Below are 22,065 nucleotides of genomic sequence, written 5' to 3' on the forward strand. Positions count from 1 at the left end.
ATAGATTCAAACTAAATAGCTTTCTCTCAGCCAAGAAAACTATCAGCATTGCGAAGAGGGAGCCTACAGAGTGGGAGAATATCTTTGTCACTCATACTTCACATAGAGCACTAATTTCCAGAATCTATAAAGAAATCAAAAACTCTACACCAAGAATACAAATAACCCAAACAACAAGTGGGCTAAGGATATGAACAGACACTTCACAGAAGAAGGTCTACAAGCCATCAACAAACATATGAAAAAATGTTCACCATCTTTAGTAATAAGAGAAATGCAAATCAAAACTACACTAATATTCCATCTCACTCCAATTAGAATGGTGATTATCAAGAATACAAGCAACAATAGGTGTTGGAGAGGATGTGGGGGAAAAGGTACACTCATACATTGCTGCTGGGACTGAAAATTAGTGCAGCCACTCTGGAAAGCATTGTGGAAATTCCTTAGAAAACTTGGAATGGAACCACCATTTGACCCAGCTATCCCACTCCTCAGCCTATACCCAAAGGACTTAAAATCAGCATACTACAGAGATACAGCCACATCAATGTTCATAGTTGCTCAATTCACAATAGCCAGATATGGAATCAACCTAGATGCCCTTCAATTGATGAATGGATAAAGAAACTGTGGTATATATATACAATGAAATATTACTCAGCTATAAAGAATAATAAAATTATGGCATATGCAGGCAAATGAATGAAATTGAAGAATATCATGTTAAGTGAGATAAGCCAATCTCAAAAATCCAAAAGAGGAATGATCTCACTGATAAGCAGATGATGACATGTAATGGTGGGTGGGAGGGTGGGCAAGAATGGAGTGAGGAGGGACTATATAGAGGGAAAAGAGAGGTGGGTGGGTTGGGGGGGCAGAAAAAATTAGCAGAATGAATCAAACATCATTCCTCTATGTAAATGTATGAATATGCAAATGGTATGCTGTTTCTCTATGTACAAACAGATAGAAAATATATTCCATTTGTTTACATAAAAATAAATTAAAAAAAAGAATCTGATGAACAACTGATGAGAAATTTTGAGGGCTAACAAGCTGACACAATGGTTGACTAGGAAGTTCTTGGGCTAACAATCTAGGTTGTAAATTGGTGTGGAGGGGCAGAATAATAGTGGCAGCAAAGTGGCAGATCTGATGCCAATATTCATTCCTTTTTGTTTTTATAGATACCAGAGTAGGACAATGGCCCTTCTTCTGTAGGTTCTTCCTGCTGATGAGGAATGAAGTGTCTCATTCCTGCTAAAAGGAAATTAGGAAGGGATTTAGTTGGGAGCATAGTTTTTGAAGTCAGTGCTGTCAATAATGAATCACAGGTGTTGGCTTTGGGTATTTGGGGCATGGTCCTGTTTAAAAGATCTGTAGGCCTTTAAATGTCCAAAAATTTCTGACTCTTGCTGTTTCTCTTGATAGTTATCAGGCACTCTGGCCTGCCTAAGAATCTCTTTTGTAGTCTCCAGTCTTACTTATTCTTTGGGTTAACACAAGTGTACATCTTAAGATATATTTGACTATTGTTTCTTCTTTTAAATGCCCAGGAATGGTTGTGTTTTGGTTTTAACTGTTTTGCTAGGTGTTCAAGATCAAGTTAGTCAAACAGACCTTGTTCCTATCTGCTGTTAAGGGTCAACTGAGTTCCCATAGGGAACACTCATGGAGAACTTGAGAGCAACTTATTAACTCCTTTAGTGCCATTTGCTAGGTATGATCTCCTTGATGAGGTGGCTTACTTTGGAAGCATCAGGGATGTCTCCCTTTTTCAATGACCCTCCTCTTTGTGGCAGGTGCACTGATTGGCTTTTAATCCTCTAGTAGTCTCATTAATCTCCCTGATTGGGAGGTCATGTGACCCAGAGTTACAAAGCTCCTTAGAGAAGTTCCTCCCCTTACCTGGATTCAGGCTGACTCAGAGGTCAAGAGTCAAATAATGGTTTTCATGGCACCTGAATATTAATATCAATCACTAAGTTTCATCTTAAATATTAAGCAAGTCAGTTTCACAAGTAATAAAGTAACAGTACTAGACTTTAACTTAAATGTTTATGACTCTACAGTCATTTACCCCCCTTTTCTTAATTGGGTCTATATTATAATATGTACTATAGCTAATGGCTTATTATCTCTAGGTTCTTTGTTCTTGATGCAATATTTCTTGAAAACATTAATCAGACAACAATTATAGTGTTTACAAGGAAAACAAAAAATAGAATTAACAACAATATTTAGTTTGTGTAATTGGTGTCTTGAATTTTGGGTGAGCTATGTATTATATTCCATTTGAGATCACAGTAACTCTACAATAAAAAACAATCTTTTCAATATAACTTTAAATGAGCTGAAGTCTCATTATTATGGAACTACTGTGATAGATAGTAAGGTGGGAAGCAGAAGCATATCTCAGGTAAGGAGGAGTTCTTCACAAATCTTAGGTAAAGTGTTCTAGTTTTGTAGCTGATCTTTGCCTCCTCTTTACACATCATTTTACAAAGTTTACATATATGGTTTCCAGAGTCTACATGAACATTAATTAACATAATATGACATTACAGCCAAAACATAAATCAAGGAGAGGCTGAGAGAACTTTTAACTTTCCTTTTGTGTGGCAAAGTGTTTTTTGTGTATTCATGTTTCATGATATTAAGCTTGAAATAAATCAGGCTCTCAGTAACTTTTAGAAATACATTGACATTTAAAATTTTTTATCTCAGTGTAAAGAGTAAATTTTTTATATAGCCTATTGATAACAGGTCCTATTATAGAACATTACATGATATAAATAAGTTCTCAATTAAAATTTACTATTCTTATAATTTAAAATTACCATTACAGACAAGTTTAGATTGGAGAACAACAGCTTGATAAATTTTTTGCATTAAAGATGTGTATACCTGGAAGATATGAACACATTTAATAAACAAAGAAGAGTGACTATTCCACAATTACCTTGATATTTTTATGTTAACAATGTTTAGATTTTAAAGAAAAATTTAGACTTTGTAATGCAGTATAATAATCCAGCAGTTGTTGTTTAACCATAATTGCATAAACCCTAAGATTTAAGACCAATTGTTCTAAAGAATAAAACTTAACAGTCACAATGTTAAGAGTAAATTAGTGTTTTAAGAAATCCTTGTCATGTTAACATACAGATTTAACATTGGTTTATATTAACCCATTAATATTTGACCTTAGGGAAAAAGCCCTAGTTTTAACTGATTGTCTCACATACATATAACCAACTTAGTTACATACAAACTTGTTGAAATTTGCCCTTTACTTACACACAGACTTCCTTAGCACTTACTTAGACCCTCATATATTTCATCACACAGAGATTTTCTTCCCCAGAAACATTTTTTATTCTACTAAATATATTTCCATACTTAAAACTTTTTACTTTCTTTCTTATCTGTTAACCCCTTTCTGTTCACATTTTGAAACACTTCTTATGAAATTTTTAAATTTAGAAATAAACTACTCCATTTTAATAAGACAAAATTTTTATGTTATTTATATCCCTCTAATTGAAACACAGTTGAATCTTTTGATCCCCTTTGTATACAGAATTGTACCTTTTAGGACTTAACTCCTAGTATCCTTGTTTTTAGTGATGACACAAAACAATTATAAACCCTATTTATTTACCAAATATCAGACAAGTGTACTGAACAGTATTTGACATCTCATTTCTGTTGAATAATAGTCCTAAAAACAATGGATTAGACATTTTATAAACCTCAACATTTTATTAGTTTGATCACCTAGAGAGACTTGTTTGTTAAGTAATTTTAAAGATATCTTATCTTCATTTGTTCACCCAATTTAAATTAAACCTTTTAAAATCACATGAATTAAAGGTTTTTGGATCCATTTTCTCAATTTTAATTTCATGAGTGCTCGTCACTTGTGCCAATTTTGATATCAGGTACATAATATTTTGGTGCATCTATATAGACAGACAACACAATATCAGACAACATGATATACACATAACAAAAGCAAAGACCTTGTAGTTTTTGTAGGTTAATCTCCATTGAAATATTATAAATGTTTAAAAATAATTTTAGAGTTGAATAAAAATAGAACTGATCAGAAAAAATATTTACCTATATATATAAGATCAAATTTGTGAGCTCAAAAAATATACCATTTAAGGAAAAACAAGAATCCTAGAAGAAAAAATGTTAATGGCCACTAATTATAATATGAGACTGAGAACAAGAGAGGCAAAAGTGGGAAGAGAGAGAGAGAGGTAGATGGAGAAAAAGAGAGTCTTAAAATCATTTTTCTGTGTTTCAGTCCAGAAGATTAAAATTGACAATTTTTTCCTTCAGTCTCAGGTTGGTCCCTTGCTGAGTCTCCTAGCTTACATCCCATTTTAAGGCAAATTGCTGCCTAGGGATTTTTAACCATTTTTAAGTTCTCAGATTGGGTTTGGCTGAAGAGGTGAGGGCTATTGCCAAATCCTTGAGGCAACATTTTGTAGGTAAATTGAGATCCACTATCTGGTTCCTTAAAGGTAAACAGAAATCATGATTGAGAGTCTAGGGTATACAAAAAAAGGCATCTTTTAAATTTAACATCAATAGACTGGGTAAGATACTGAAATTCCTTAATGAAGTAGGCAGAGTTAGAGGTGAAGGTGCCTAGCTGCTTGTCTATCTGAGAAAGATTGGAGAGTGAACAAGGAATATGGACTGTGATCACTCCCTGCACACCAGCCACCTCCCATAGGGGAGCTAGAATATGTGCTCGAGACCTCATGGCAGGAGGAGTGGGTGGACAGGGCAGAAGTCAAAACAGAGAGGGGCAAAAGAGACAGAGGAGCAGGGGTCAGAGGGGCCTCTGCTTCAGGAGGCCAGTATGGGACTAGATCATTAGCTGGGTCAAAGTTGGAGAAGGAGGAGGGATTAGGAGGGGAGAAGAAGCCAAAAGAAGGTGTTCAGTTTTGCAGGAAGATCAAAGACTCACAGAATTTGTATGCCATTAAGTGGTCATTTTGATTGATTATCTGGAGGATACTGTGGCCAAGTATCTTTACACAAGTGAATAAGTTTTGGTGGCTGTAGACCAGGCAAAGAGGTTGAAGATTATCTAGTAGACGCTCCAGGGGTGAATCTGCCAGAATAGGGGACACAGATCCCATGGTGGAGACTGATAAATAGCTTAGTTAGTATCTAAGTCATCCCAAGGTCACACACTAGTTTAGTGGAGATGAGTCGGCATCACAATAATGGGAGTTGTCAACCCCGTCACTGTGTGCCAGGCAAAAGGCAAGGGGGTTTGGACCTGGTGGCAGAAATTTTGAGAAGAAAACTAAAGAGGAGACTCAACCCAGAGAGGGAATCTCCATCATAAACATCTGGGATCCACCCATCAGATAAGGTCAACTAAGGAGGCCAGCCATAATTGTAAAAGTCATGACTGGGGGAACTCCCACTCCTCAACTGCCTCAAGGGCACTGAGTGACCAACAGTCACATCTCAGGTCAGCAGAGGAGTGTTTAAGTCGACCTATGAGAAATGTACAAATCTGAAGCTGGTGGTGGATGTGCAACAAGCATCAGGGTGAATGGAATGTGAGACCAGCATCAGAGGGTCTGGGGCAACAGATGGGATTCCACTCACCTAAGTGGCAGTAGAAGAGCCCATCCAAATCATGGCCAAAATGAAAGCACCCAGAAACCATTCCTGATGCAGAAACTCCCAGAAGAGATTTTATTAAGCAGACAAGCAGAGTGTCTACACACAAGGGTGAGAGAGAGAGAATGGCTGGAAAGCTATTCTTAGGTAGTAGAATTTTGTGGGCTAATAACAATTAGACCAATGATTGACTAGGAAGTTTGTGGGCTAACAATCTAGGTTGTAAAATGGGGGGGGGGCAGAATACTGGTGGCAGCAAAATGGCAGATCTGATGCCAATGCCATCTATAAACAACTGAATTCAACCCAGAATGAAAAGAGAGGAGGGAAACACAGGCCATATAATCCTCACAGGTGAGAGGGAAAACAGGAAGCTGAAGGACACAGCTGTTAAAATTTTCTTAGATGAGGGGTCAACAAATATGTTCCTCAAAGAACCAGATGCAAAGAGCTAGGTTTTGCAGGCTCCATGGTCTCTTCCACACTGCTCAAATGTGCCCATAGAACTGGAAAACAATCTCAGTCAAGATGTAAACAAATCAGTGATGTACTCCAATAAAATTTTAACTGGAGAAACACAAGACAGGCAGAGGGTGGGGAAGCTGGTAGATTTGCCTCTTGGGCAGTAGTTTGAGTAGAGTAGCAATAGTAGTAAAAAAAGAAGTGTAAATGTAGTAGTAATTGTGACTTCCACTTGCTGTTCAGAACAAAACCCCATTCTTGTAGGAAAGCAGAGGGAACAAGATATGAATGGGCAGAGAGCAATGCATGGCTCAGAACTGAGGCAGAGGCAAAATTTAAATTGAGACTTGGGAGACTGTAGCCTGTGATTTCATCCATGCCTTTCTTGCCTCTAAAATGTTCACCTCATTATGCAGGAAATTGGAAACTGGAAAACTGTTGACCTGTCATCTACCTAGACATACTGAGATTCTGCAGAAGGAGACAAAGTCATGGAAGATTAAGAGGTTTTCTAAAAATTAATTGTTAAAAGCAAAATGAAATCTATCTCTTAGTTTCTGTGTACCACTACTATACATGCTTCCAGTAATAAAACAGCAAATTTGGCATCTGCACAGCACTTATGAAGTGCTTTCAATGTCTCATTTATTCTTCATTGCAGCCCTATGATAGAGACAAAATTGACTTCTCTGATCTCATACTACATGTAAGAAATGAAACCCAAAACAATAACTGATTTGCCAAAAATCATACAAACAATAAGAGTTGGAAATGAGATGTGAACCCTGGTTTTTTGTCTGAGCCCAGGTTTTGTACCACCAGACTATATTGACTATGGATTCCTGATTACTTCACTGCACTTTAGGGCTTGAGGGAGTTGCATTACATCCCTAAGGAGTATTCAGAAGTCTCTGCAGTTTTGAAATAGTGATATGCTGAACTTGGAGTGCACAGCATCAAACAGGAATTAAGCAGTGACTGTGCTGTCACCATAATAATCATCTATGTTCTTAAAGCTCTTAATGCACTGCCTGCCCCTAAGAACAGCTACAGATATTTTCTATAGGAGTTCCCTTTTAGGAACGGTTTAGTGTTTTGGAATAAAATTTCTTCTAATAATGTTAGCAGGTGTCATGTTTCTCCTTCCATTCCCATTCTCTAAGCTCTTGAATAACTGCAGATTCACAAACAGTCTCAAGTAATAATAATTCACAGATCCTGTGTCCCCTTTGCACAACATCCTGAACTTCTAATAGTCTATAAAATCAACACTGGACACCTGACCAAAAGGCTGCTGTGACAGAGTCAAGGCAGAGAATTTTCATGGTCACAAGGCTCCTTTGATCTGCCTTTCTATAGTCCACTCAACTTTGACACTCCATTACTTCACTAATAGTCAATAACCTGCAATTTGTATATTTCAATATTGTTCTATAAATGGAATCAGTAGCAAGTTCTTTTAGTAGTGGCAATGATACATTACTAAGAGAAATGCTTTGAAAATAAATTTAGTTCTGTTCACAAAATATTTCAGCCTTGCCTAGCATTTATAGGATAGTTAGCTAATCTTAGATTTTTTTTAACTTCCCCTAGTTCCTTAAATATGTGTAACCTTTAACAGTAGTAAAAAAAAGACACAATTATAATAAGGTAAGATTGTACCCCCAGGAGCTATAAACAGGCAGGTTGGCCAACCACATTGATTTTCCCAGGGACTAACAAAACACTTACTGTAAAATTGGAGGCAATCTAGGACAAACTAGACTGAGCTGGTGACCCTACACTCACACAAACAACCTCTAGATATATGGTCTAAATTGTCTTTCTTTCCCCCTCATATCCTTTTTGGTGGTATATGTATCCTTCAATACCAGTGGAAATTTCTAATAGAAATGATTCACAGTAAAGCAACAAAACCAGGAGACAAAGGAAATAGGTCCCAAGAATAAATTCTATTTCTTAAACATTTTCTTTAGTTAAAAATGTTAAAAGGGGTAAAGATATGTATGAAACAAGTTTCAGCTTGTTTATTCTCCACCTGAAACTACACCACTTGGAGAAAAAAAACATTGATTTTTATTTCTCTGATGTGAGATAATCTATTTTCTTTACAAATCATACACTAAAAATCAGTATTATTTTACTTGAGACACAGGAAGAGTCAAATAATTTTACACTGTAATAGGTTTTAAAATATGGAAACAACATTATTTATTTAATTATAAAATTAAAACTATCACATCTAATTATGAAAGTTCAAAGTGAAATAAAATGGGTGTAGTTGTTCTCTGATGCATACATTCGCATTGGTGCAGTTACACACACTTACAGGTAGATTACATAGTTTTAGCATGCTAGCATGAGACACATGTGGAGGACATAGAGTGCAAAATATTAGTTGTTTCACTTCTGAGGTTAATGTGTAAGGCATGGAAAGGAAGCAAAGAGAAGGTAAGGTTCTCACTCCTAGTTCATACCAAGGAACATACCAGGAATTTTCCATGAACTTGTGATCCTTCTCCCTCAGTCTCCTGAGGCACAGGGAATATAGGTGTGTACCACTGTGCCTGGCTCAGATAATATCTTTAAAAACCTGCATAAGTTACAACTCATTTCACAGAATTTCAATACTAATTCATCATTTTCTTTTACATACTGTTATTAAGAATTTGGACTCTTCTTCACAAAATAATTAAGGCAATAATTTTTACACATCCAGATGGCATGAGGGTAATCAAATATACAAAATGAAAATTTTCTTTATTAGAGTTGCTTGAACTAACAACAGATTATTTCCACCATTGTCCCTACCTTTGTTAGAAACACTCAAAAAAGTAATAATATAGAAGCCTCTTCCCCTGATCCCCAGAGATATGTTCCAAGACCCCCAATAGATGTGTAAAACCATGAACACTACCACCACTCCCCAATGATTTTTCCTAGGTAGCTTCAGTGTTTCCACAGAGTACTGGAGTTAATGCATTCTTAAAGTTTTATGCCCTGGTGCCTCCTTTGCATCACTATCCATATGCTTTGGGGACATTATTAATTAAAACAAGCTTATTTGATAAAAAAATGTGATACTGCAACAATCTGATAACATGGAGGTAACACATACAGTTTGGAGACACTGGACAAAGGCACGATTTATGTCCTCAGAGGGATGAAAGATTTCATCCTGAGAGGCTGAGTCATGTGCCCAAGGACACATGCCATGATGTGTCAGAGACAGAATTCAAACCCATGCAGTCTGATTTCCAAGATCACATTCTTAGCTACCATTTTTATCACTGACTCTTTTCAATATTTACTAGTTATATATTTCTAAAGATGTTAAGAAGAATAGTAAGATAACAAAATTGTACTAAATGAGGGAAATTTTCCATGAACAATTCAGAAATATTATTTTTTATTTAATCAATAAATACTACTCAAATTTCCTGAAGGCCATAATTATTTATTTCTTCACAAGGCCAAAAAATGACTAAATTGTACTCAGGGCATTTACAATTCCTTCAAGTTCTTAAAACGTGTCATAGATGAAGGTCAAGCACTAAATAATTAGACAGACCACTCACAATAAAGGATCAAAGATAAGCCAAAGGCAGGTTACCAATGCCTCTTTTCTCTTCAAATTTAATTAACATGAATATTGTTTCACATTCATTTATACAGATAAAATTTTAAATTTAACTGAAATTTAACTCAGTAAGTTTAACACATATTCAGTGCTTCAAACAAGATTATGATTTCTCTTAATGGGGCATGGGAGGGAGGCAAGAATGGAGGAAGGAGGGAGTGTATAGAGGGAAAAGTGGGGTGGGAAGAGTGGGGGGAAGGAAAAAATAACAGAATGAATCAAATACCATTCCCCTATGTAAATGTATGATTACACAAATGGTATGCCCTACTTCATGTACAAGCAGAGAAACAAGAGGTATACCATTTGTTTACAATAAAAATAAATTAAAAAAGAAAAACTATTAAAATAGAAAATAAAAAAATAAAATAAAGAAAAAGTTAATAGAAGTATTGAGAGTGACTTAGTTGTTCAATGGACTTGGCATGAGAGATTTGCAGAGAGAATTCCAAATTCTACAAAGCACAGGTAAATGATATTTTAGATCACTGAATTAAGCAATAATGACTTTCAATGATTTCATAGATTGAAAGAGAGGTGTTAAAAAGACCATGAGCACAACCTTCATACAGGTGAATTTCTAAACACCAAAATAACAGCGTAGGCCATTCTCGAAATTGGTTCATGTATTAAGTTATAGACATGAACTATAAAATATACACATTGTGTATATCACCAGATGACATAAGTTAACCCTCAGATATAATAATTTGTATCTTCTAATAATAGGCAAGTCTAGACTGAAGAAAGAAATATCCATTTTCTCAAAAGCTAAAATTATTCTAAGGATAACCCCTCATTGTAACCTTCCAAGGTAAAACAGTGCAATACCATCAGCAAGAAATAAAACCAAGCATTAAAACATAAAAATTTATTCTGGGTGAAGCATAAACTAGTGCTTCAATGGTTGTCTAATTTTAACATTCTAATCAGTTCACAGCATATTTTTCCCCAGGGGGCTTTTCAATTTATAATTTTGCTGAGAGTGGAACTGGACATTTTCTTAACCAGGTTGTGGAGCTGAGTCTGTTATGTTCGGGTTTTACCCAAAGATAATGAATGCTATAAAGACAGGCTCCCCAGTCCCCTTCTCTCATCTCACTTTTCTTCCTCATGCCTCCCAAACTGACTCTACATTGCTGGCTTCTTGTTCATTTTTTTATACTGAATTCACTTCCTATTGACTCAAGACTGCTCAATAAAGCTGTAATTGACTGAAAAGTCTGCTTTCTGGTGGCTGCATGCCACAAGGCTCCCCTGATACCTTCTCCTCAGTTGCTATCTTATGCATCTTGAACATCTTATCTCTGTTCTACTATGAACGTAGATTACTGGAGCTTGCATCTGTTCTCTCTAGAATCTCCTCCTAGAAGGGGTTGTCCACTAACATGGTTTCCAGTACTCTCTCCACACTGATGAATCCCACACCTGCTTATCCAGTTCCAAGTTTTCTGTGAGCTCTAGACCTGTGTGTATGTAAATGTCCAGTTAATCTATCTGTGTAGGGTTTCCATATGTGTCTCAAAGACATTTGAATCCATATTTCTTGACTTTAGAGAAATGTATACCAAAGAGCTCAAATCAGGCCCTGACTCCACTTTACACTCAACACATCTTTAAGACCTGTCCATTCTCACTTTGAAATAGCTTTTTGATGTGTCCACTCTAGTGCATTTCTTCTACCTTATCTTAACTGAGGCTGCCAGTGTCAATGGACAGTACATATGCAGAAGCTTTTCAAGTATTATCTTCCAATTTGACTCTTGAATTTCATTATTCAAGGGGAAGCCAGATTATCTTAATCAGATCATAGCACTCCACCTGGAAGAATCCAAAACTGTTTTTTACAAAAAAGAGCTAGGTGACCATGGCCTTTCTCCTCTCACCTGAGACATCCTCCTAAAAGCAATGCAGGTACTCTGGCTTCCTTTCAGGCCTTGAAACTCACCAGATTCCTGACAACCTTAGGTCCAAATGGTTTGCCCATTGTTTAACCCCTTCTCTTTGTGTCACTGGGTCCTCTTTCAAATTTTGGTACAAATATTTTATCCTTAGACAGGGCTTCTCTGATCATTTGATTACATTTATATGTTTGTTTTACTCATGTTTCTCATTGTACCTTTATCAGACTGAATTTAGTGAGAACAGAAACCTGTGAAATGTAACAAAAAGGAGGCATCAGACAAATGCCTGTTGAAGGAAGAAGTGACATTTCTTTCCTCCAAAGAACTCAGGCCAGAAAATGGACCAATGAAATGACTCAGTGAAGTATAATGATGACCAGCAAAAGCCAAAAGGAAAGAAAAAGAGAGCTGACATCAGGCCGTGGATGTTGTCAAAAGACCATGCACTGAATATTGCTTCTGTATTGTATATTCAGAATGGACATATCATTGAGACAAAACCTCATGGTTTTTGTAGTTAGAGAAGAGTTATAAATGGGAATGACTACAAGTTGGAACAGTGTTTTCTTTCAGAGTAAAGGAAAATTTCTGATAGCCAATGGTTTACGTGAACAACAGTTTGGTTGTGCTAATGACCTAGAGCTGGAACAGAACACTTCACAAGTCAATTTCATGGTGGGAAGATCACACCTCAAAAAGTTGTTATTTTAAAAAAGCACATGTCCTTCAACAGATGAATGGATAAAGAAACTCTGGTATATATAAACAATGGAGTACCATTCAGCCATAAAGAAGAAAAATATTATGGCATTTGTAAATAAATGGATGGAATTGGAGAATGTCTTGCTAAGTAAAGTAAGCCAAATCCAAAACACCAAAGGCCAAATATTTTCCCTAAGTGGAGAATAATATTTAATGGGGATGGAGAATGAGAGAAGAATGGGGGAACTTTAGAATATGTAGATGGAAAAGAGAGGGAGTGGGTATGAAAAATGATGAAATGAGGCAGACATCATTACCTTTGTACATGTATGATTACACAAATGATATGAATCTACATTGTGCACAACCATAGAAATGAAATGATGCACCGCATTTGTGTACAATGAATCAAAATGCTGTCTGTAAAAAATTAAAGCAAAATATAAAGTAATTAAAGTACATGAGATGAACTGCTGCTGTGAGGCAGTTATAGCCCACTCACTAGAACACAACTCCTAAAGAATGATTCCATTTTATTGCTGGGGATATAGCTCAGTTGGTAGTGTGCTTGCCTTGCAAGCACAAGGCCCTGGGTTTGATCCCCAGCACTACAAAAAAAAGCAGTCATTTTATTGATCTAATATGCAGAACCTACTACAGAGATGAGACTTACACACTGAATAAAGGTTGGATACTAGGGACCATCTTTGAAGCAAATACTCAAACCATTAGACCTAGTTAGACTTTGGTCACTCTGATTACAGGAAATCATGAGCCCTCATGAAATATGATTTCCCAGTTAAAAAATTTGGTAATTTACAAAAGACTCCCAGATTTGTGCCAGTATTTGATAATTATGCAAACATATATAAGATCTATGTGGTGGGCAGTCCAGCACACGATCCCTGAACTTCACAAAGGGAGAAAAGAAACTTCCTAGAACTTAGCAGTCTGCACTGGAACCTGGCTGCAAAAGGCATCAGGACAACAGAGACCTGGCACAAAGTACCTTTTGCCACATTGCCACACTTGTGGCAAGTGGAGATGAACCATGTCACAAACACTCACAACAATGACCAGAAATTTCCCATTCAAGGGCTGAGGTCTATCCTAAGATCAATCTTTAATATGTAATTTGACTTTCATTCACCTAATCATTTTCTTTCCCTATCCAGTTATCCACAACATCTGTTTGATAAGACTTCCTCTCTTTTCCTTTATAGTATGCCATGAAGAATGAGAATGGTCCTGAAGACAAGTAAGAAAAGTGTTTGACTGCACATCATTCCAATGGGCTGTGTGTCTCCCAATTCTGCTTCCAGTTTCCATTCTCCAAAGGAACTGCCACCCCATCCAGTCCCTACCAGTGCAACATCAAACAAAATGATACACAATGGAATATTATTCAGTCATAAAGAAGAATAATATTATGGCATTTGCAAATAAATGAATGGAATTGGAGATTATCATGCTAAGTGAAATAAGTCAATACCAAAAAATCCAAAGGCCAAATATTTCCCTGATAAGTGGATGATGATATGTAATGGGGTTGGGGGAATGGGGTGAGATAAGAGTGGAGAAAATTTAGATTATGTAAAGGGAAATGAGAGGGAGGAGGGGGTTTTGAAAAATGATGGAATGAGACAGACAACATTGCCCTATGTACATGTATGATGACATAAATGGTATGAATCTACATTGTGCATAATCATAGAAACAAAAAGATATACCCCATTTGGGTTCAATGAATCAAAATGCAGTCTGTAAAAATAAAAAAAAAATATAAGATGTGTTCCTGTTAGACAGTCACAATACTGCTGTGTACTCACTTCACATGTAAAAAATAAAATCACCAAAACATTAAGTTAGAATTTTCTAAAATCATAAAAAGATTGAGGAGGACCACTGAATCTCAAGGTCACTTTTCTCACTCTAACCCAGTACTCTCTCCAAATTTATTCAGATCGCACACACTTCCATTCACTCTGAGACAGTAATGTGTCTCATCCACTTCCAAGGACTCTACATCAGTGGGCACCCATCCTATACATGAGTGGCCAAATACATCAGCTGTTGCATTCAACTTTTAGTGGCCTACCTTTATGTCCTTAGCACACTAGACCCTGCCCATGCCCAAATGATTTTCTTTTTCCAGTCTATATACTTCTGGCAGACCTGACCATGAAGAGTTCAAATGCCCTGGTAAAAGGAACACATCACCTTGAGCTCAAAGTATAGCTCTTCTCTTGGGTTCCTTTTCTAGTGTTGAGAAAATAGCCTCACCTTATATTCCTTATGTATGAGAATGAAACTTTGGTGGTCAATATTTCTCCCTGAACACCTGGGAAAATAAGTGATATGATCAGATCACCATGATGAACACTCTTTTAAGTGCCAGTACAGACTGAATCCCAGTGATTTTCAGCCCTTCCTTAGAAGTGACAGGCATCCTGAAGCATTATCAGAAACTGTGCTTAAGGGTCATGCCTAGGTCTGGATCCAGTTACATAGCCTTGCAAAATCTTACCAGCTCCCTGTTACAACATATTCTTGGCCAGGATCAAAACACATTTGCCTTTTAGGGAACTTGGAGTTTTAAGAGTTAAGTTTCATAGATTAAATTAACATAATTAGCTACTTCTTAAATGAGTGAGTGAACAAATAATGAAATGACCTGTATTTGACACAAAAGTCCAACAAAGAAACTGATAAAAGTCACTCATATTTGACTAGGTAATGAAATACACATGAGATGCACAGTTGTGATGGCTCCCTAATTACCCAAGCAATATTAGAATGACTTGAGTTTCCCAAGAACATTGTCACTGTTGCAGAAGGGAAGGGAAGTGCCAATGGGGCACATTTCCTAACAGTTTGCAGAGGTAGGCAGGACTAAGCAAATACTTAAAATTTATTTTGCAAAACCTACCTAAAAAGAGTTCTGAAAGAGATAAGGAGCAGGTGACCCTGAATATAATTGTATGCTCATGAGTGTAATTAGAGTGTAATCAGCAGAGGTAGGCATGGAAATAATAATGTCACCACATGATGTATACTTTACAGGTGAAAATATGTTTCCCCACCTATGATTTTATTCAACAAACAAATACTGGCAGTCATAACTCCAAGAACTTATGAGAGCAACTACTACCTTCATCTGAGGTATCCCATTATCTCAGCTTTGTTGAGGATGGTTATCTTACTTGCCCAAGGTCACAAAGCCACTATTTGAGAGTTGAGAATGAAGTCTTTCATCCAGTTTACTTTATCCAACACCACCTTTCCAGAAGTCCTATGCTATCTTATTTATTTATTTATTAATTCAAGAAATACTTATCTACTCATCTGTTAAATATTCACTGCTTAGTATGGGCAATCACTGTGGATAAGTTGCTGAGCCATTTCTTTGCCTCAGGGATTACAATTAACCCAGGATTGCAATGAGTATACATAGATAAGGCAGTAATAAAAAAGCATTATTTCACAATACATAATATAAGCACTTAAAATGCTTCTTCTTATGACTGTTGCCATTTCAAAACATTACATGGATACAAATTTAAGAGTTCAAAAAGAGAAAGGTATGATTCAACTAACACATTCCAGTACTGATAACTTCAAAATTTATTGCTCATTAATACTCTTCTTTAATTATCCTATTTTAAATTAAAGCATTTAGTAGAGTTAGTGAAATGCAATTATGAGCAACTGACCTAAGATATATAATAGGCTAATATTTCTTAAGATATGCCTTATTGTCACTAAATCTGTGCATGTAAAACAGCGACATTTTATTTCAAATAAAAAATTGGTAAACAGAATATTAAACTGTTGCCATTAAACAATACATTGTCAACTAAAATGTAACCAGGTCATTCTTATAGTTCATCATTCTATGACTGTTCAATTTGCACAGAGACAATTCCTGACCTGACACACACCTTAACAGTAGCACAGCTTCAGTTAATTGCAGACACAAAGAGAAGATACTAAAGACTTCAGTTACTTCAACTCCACCAGTGAATGTTGCAGACCTCAATCTTAACCGTTCATCTACTGCTAAGCAGTGGCCTTGACCTGGTCTAACACTGCCTGTGAGACAGCCTTTCTCATGACTCCTGACAATGTCTAAGAAAATATGAAATTCTTATAATCATCTTGGACACTGAGGCTTTCACTATGCACAGTGGGATTCCGTGAAAAGCACTGGACAGGAAACTGAGTTAGCAGGCTGGACACTATTTGTTGAACCAGCTGAAAACACATTAGAAGAAATACCAGAGAAGGGGTTTAGAATGTAAATAGTCAAACTGACCAGTGAAGTAAAATATAGAATAAGGAGTGAAATCAAAGTAAAATACAAGAAATGAAAGATCACCTCAATGAAGAATTAGAAATTGTGAAAAAATTCCAAGCACAAATACTTGAAATGAAGGAATCAATAAACCAAATTATAAATTCAATAGAAAGCATCACCAAGAGCCTAGACCACTTGGAAGTTGGAACCTCAGCAAAGAAGACAAAATATATACCCTTAAAAATAAAGTCAACCACACAGAGAAGATGGCAAGAAACCATGAACAGAACTTCTAAGAAATATGGGATAACATAAAAATACCAAATTTAAGAGTTATCAGAATAGAAAAAGGCATGGAGATAAAAACCTAAGGATTGCACAATCTTTTCAATGACATAATAGATAATTTCCCAAATCTAATGAATGATATGGGAAATCAAATATAAGAGACTTACAGAACCACAAGTGTACACAATTACAGCAGATCCACACAAAAGGGAATTATGAGAATAACTGATATACAGAATAAAGATACAACTTTAAACTCTGTGAGAGAATCAAATCAAATTACAAATAGGAAAAAATCAAATTGGATTTCAGCTGATTTTTTACCCAGACACTCAAAGACACTCACAGATTGTAGGTGAAGGTTTGGGAAAAATATATCATTTACATGGCATTCATAAATAAGTTGGGGTTTCCAACCTCATATCCAAACAAGTGGACTTCAAGCCAAACATAGAAGGGATAAAGAATGACATTTCATGCTACTTAAGGGAATCATACATCAAGAAGACTAACAATCCTAAATATAAATTCCTCCCAAAATGGAGCAACTACATACAAACTCTTCTCAACTTCAGGAATCAAGTAGAATACAAAACAATAATACTCACTTTAATACACCTTTCTTTCCACTGGATAGATCTTCCAAACAAAACTAAGCAAAGAAACCATAGAATTAAATAATACAATCAAAAATTTATACTTAACAGACATACATAGAATATTTTATTCATCATCAAGCAAATCCACAGTCTTCTCAGCAGCACATGGAATTTTTCTAAAACAGACCATATGTTACAAAACAAACAACAATTAGCCAATACAACAAATAGAAATACTACCCAGCATTCTATCAAATCATAACAGAATGAAACTAGAAATCAGTAATAAAATAAAAATAAAAGCTACTCCAACACCTGAAACCTAAATAACAAATGGACTGAAATAAAAATCAGGGAGAAAATTAAAATGTACTTAGAGGTAAGTGACAATACCTATAAAACATATCGAAATGTCTGGGACACTATGAAGACAGACCTAAAATTAAAGATCACTGCATTGAGCTCATTCATTAAAAGAATTATAGGTCAACAAATAAATGACCTAACTTTACATCTCAAATTGCTAGTAAAAGAACAAATCATCACCAAAAGTGGTAGAAGAGAGGAAGTAATTAATACCAGATCTGAAATCAATGAAATTGAAACAAAAGAAACAATTGAAAATTTGAGAAAATTAAAAGTTGTTATTTTGAGAAAATAAATTGATAAACCCTTAGCTACATTTTGAAGTGGAAAAGAGAGAAAACCCAAATTACTAAAATTTATGATGTAAAGGGAATATCATGATGGACATTACTGAAGTACAGAAGAAAATAAAATTATTGTGAAAATGTATATTTCAATGAAATAGAAAATCTTGAAGACCTTGACAATTTTCTAGAGACAAATAAACTACCCAAACTGAATCAAGAGGACATGCACAATGTAAGAAGACAAATAAAAGCAATAAAATTGAAGAAACTATCAAAAGTTTCCCAACCAAGAGAATCCACATACCAGAGATGGATTTTCAGCTGAGTTCCACAATGCCTTTGAAGAAGAATTAACACCAATACTCCTAAAATTATACCATTAACTAGAAAAGGAGAGAACCCTTCCTAACTCATTCTATGAGTATTGTGTTGATACAAAAAATGAAAAAAAAAAACAGACAAAGACACATGAAGGAGTGAAAACTTTAGATCAATATCCCTGATGAACCAGACCCCAAAATTCTTTAAAAAATTCTGTCAAAGCACATACGAAAATACATTAAAAAGATGGTGCACCACAATCCAATGGGGTTCTTCCCAGAGATGCAAGGTTAGTTCAACATATGGAAATCAATAAACATAATTCATCCCATCAATAGACTTAAAGATGAGAATCATATGGTCATCTCAATAGATGGAGAAAATACATTTGACAAAATGCAGATCCATTCATGTTTAAAACACTACAAGAAGAAGGAATAGTAGGAACATAGCTCAACATTGTGAAAGTCTTCTATGCTATGCCAAAGGATAACATAATTCTAAATAGAGAAAAAATGAAGCCTTCCCCATAAAAACAGGAAGAGGACACGAATGCCCTCTTTCACCACTTCTTTTTGACATAGTCTTTGAAATTCTAGGCAGAGTAATTGGACAGATAAAGGAAATTAAAGGGATATGAATAGGAAAATAATAATTTAACATATCATTATTTCCCAAAGACACAATTCTACTTTTAGAAGACCCAAATCTCCATCAGAAAATTTCTACACCTAATAAAGAAATTCAAAAAAATAGCAGGATATACAATCAAATACCATAAATCAAATGCAGTTCTATACATCAGTGACTAATCAACTGAAGGAGAAATTTTTAAAAGTAGTTCATTCACAATTGCTGCAAAAAAAATGGGATTCAACCTAATGCAAGAGGGCTAGACCTCTACAATGGATACAACAGAATACAAAGTAAGAAAATGTAAGAAGTTCTTAGAAGATGGAAAGATCTCCCATACAATTGAATAGGCAGAATTAATATTGTCAAAGTGATCACACTACCAATACTGTTACAGATTTAATGTGATTCCTACTAAAATACCAATTCACAGAACTATAAAAAGAAATTGTGAAATTTATTTGCAAAACAAGAGACCCAGAATAGCCAAAGTGATATATACCATGAAGAGTAAAGCAGGAGGGATCACAATGCAGACCTAGAGAGTAATGGTAACAAAAATGGCATGGCATTGTCATCAAAATAGATATGTAGTACAATGGTAGAGAAGACAAAAAGACAAACTCAAATTAATAGGGTTTTCTCATACGAAATTATGGTACCAAAAGCATACATTGAAAAAAAGATAGCCTACTAAACAAATGGTGCTGGGAAAAATGGAAATTCATATGTAGCAAAATGAAATCAAACTCTTTCTCTAACCCTGTGGAAAAATCAACTCAAGGTCAGTAAAGATATAGGCACTATAACAGAGATCCTGCAATAAATAGAAGAAAAATTTAGACCAAATATCCACCTAATCATCTTAGAAATTGACCTTCGTAGCAAGTCTCCAAAAGCACAAGTAGAATCAAGGAACCATAAATGGGATCGACTCAAAAAAAAAATCTCAGCAAAAGAAAAAATCTGTAACATGAAGAGAGAACCTACAGAATGGAAAAAAATCTTTACCATGTACACATTAGATAAAGTGGTAATCTACAGGATATAGAAAAGACTCAAAAAACTTAACACCAAAAATAACCCAATCAATACATTGGGTAATGAACTGAATCAACAGTTCACAGAAGAAAAAATATAAATGATCAACTAACATGAAAAATTGCTCATCATTTCTAGCAATTAGAAAAATGCAGCTCAAAACTACTTGGAGATTTCATCTCACTCCTATTATACTGAGACTTTTTAAAAAAATAAAACATAAAAAATATATTTTGGTGAGGATGTATGGGAAAAGGTACACCCATACAGTGCTGCTTGTTCTACAAATTGATATAACCATTTTGGAAATTTTATTGAGATTTCTCAGAAAACTGAGAATGATACCACCATTTGACCCAGGTATCCCAATCCTTGGTGTACACACAAAGGATTTAAAACCAGCATACTACAGTGACTCAGTCACATCATTGTTTATAGCATCTCAGTTCACAATAAGTAAACTAGGGAACCAACCTAGATCCCCTTCAACTTATGCATGGATAAATACAATGTAGTATATGCAGACAATGGAAAGTTATTCAGACTTAACGAAAAAGGAAATTATGGTATTTTCTAGTAAATACATGGACGTAGAAAATACCACAATAAGTCAAATGAGTCAAACCCAAAAATCTAAAGGCCAAATGTTTTCTCTGACAGGCAAATGTTGATCCATAGTGGGGGGAAGTTGGAATGAAAAGTCCTTGGATTGTGCAGAAAGTAGTGAGGGGAAAGGAATCAGTGTAAGGAGGGGAATGACAGTGAAATGATCTGGACATTATTATCCTAAATACATGTGTCTGCAATGCTTCCAGTCTATGGAAGGAGAATTTGTACTCCATTTGTGTACAATTTGTCTGAATGCATTCTACTGTCACCTATAACTAATTGGAAACAATTAAAAATGATTTTTGACAAATAAATATTTGCCTCATTCTTTTTATTTGTGGGACTTTTTTTCAGTATGATTTCTCTGCTAGTGAGAAATGTATTCTTTTCCATTAAAAGTTTCATCACATTCTTTGCATTTGTAGGGCTTCTTCTTAGTATGATTTCACTGGTGCTGAATTAGTCATATTTTTAATTAAAAGTTTTGCCACAATCTGAACATTCTTAATGTTTCTCACCAGTATGATTTCTCTGGTGTCGAATAAGATTTGATTTTACATTGAAAGCTTTGCCACATTCTTTACATTGGTAGGGCTTCTCTCCAGTATGACTTCTCTGATGGTAAATAAGGTATGATTTCTCATTAAAAGCTTTGTTGCATTTTGTACATTTGAAAGGCTTCTCTCCTGTATGAGTTCTGTGGTGTTTAGTAAGGTGTGATCTTTGATAAAAAGTTTTGACACATTCTTTACATTGGTAGGGCATCTCTCCAGTATGAATTCTCTGTTGTTGAGTAAGGAATGATCTTCAATAGAAAGCTTTTGCACTTTGTGTACCTTGGTTGCGTTTCTCTCCAGTATCAATTCTCTGATGGTGAATGAGGCATGTTTTTTGATAATATAATTGCTGATGTTCACTCTCACTTAAACTTCTCCATAGTGGCCTGTGTTCTAAATAGTCAAGGTCACAATTTCCATATTTTCAATTAATCACTTTTTGAAATACATATCTTATGCTCTGGTCTGGTGAAAATTTTTTGGTATTATGAGACATTCTTGCTGAAATAAATGAAAGTTTAAAAAATTACTTAGTAGAAAGGAATGAGTATATTTTGAATACATAACAGAAAATTATAGCAGAGTTAGCAATGTCAGGACATCAGCAGTGTAGCAGACTAGTAAACCGTGGCCATCATTTCTTCAGAAATATTTTACATAAAAATTTAGAGTAACAAATGTGCTGTAAAAATTAT

This window comes from Sciurus carolinensis, unplaced genomic scaffold (assembly GCF_902686445.1).
Source record: "Sciurus carolinensis unplaced genomic scaffold, mSciCar1.2, whole genome shotgun sequence".
NCBI lineage: Eukaryota > Metazoa > Chordata > Mammalia > Rodentia > Sciuridae > Sciurus > Sciurus carolinensis.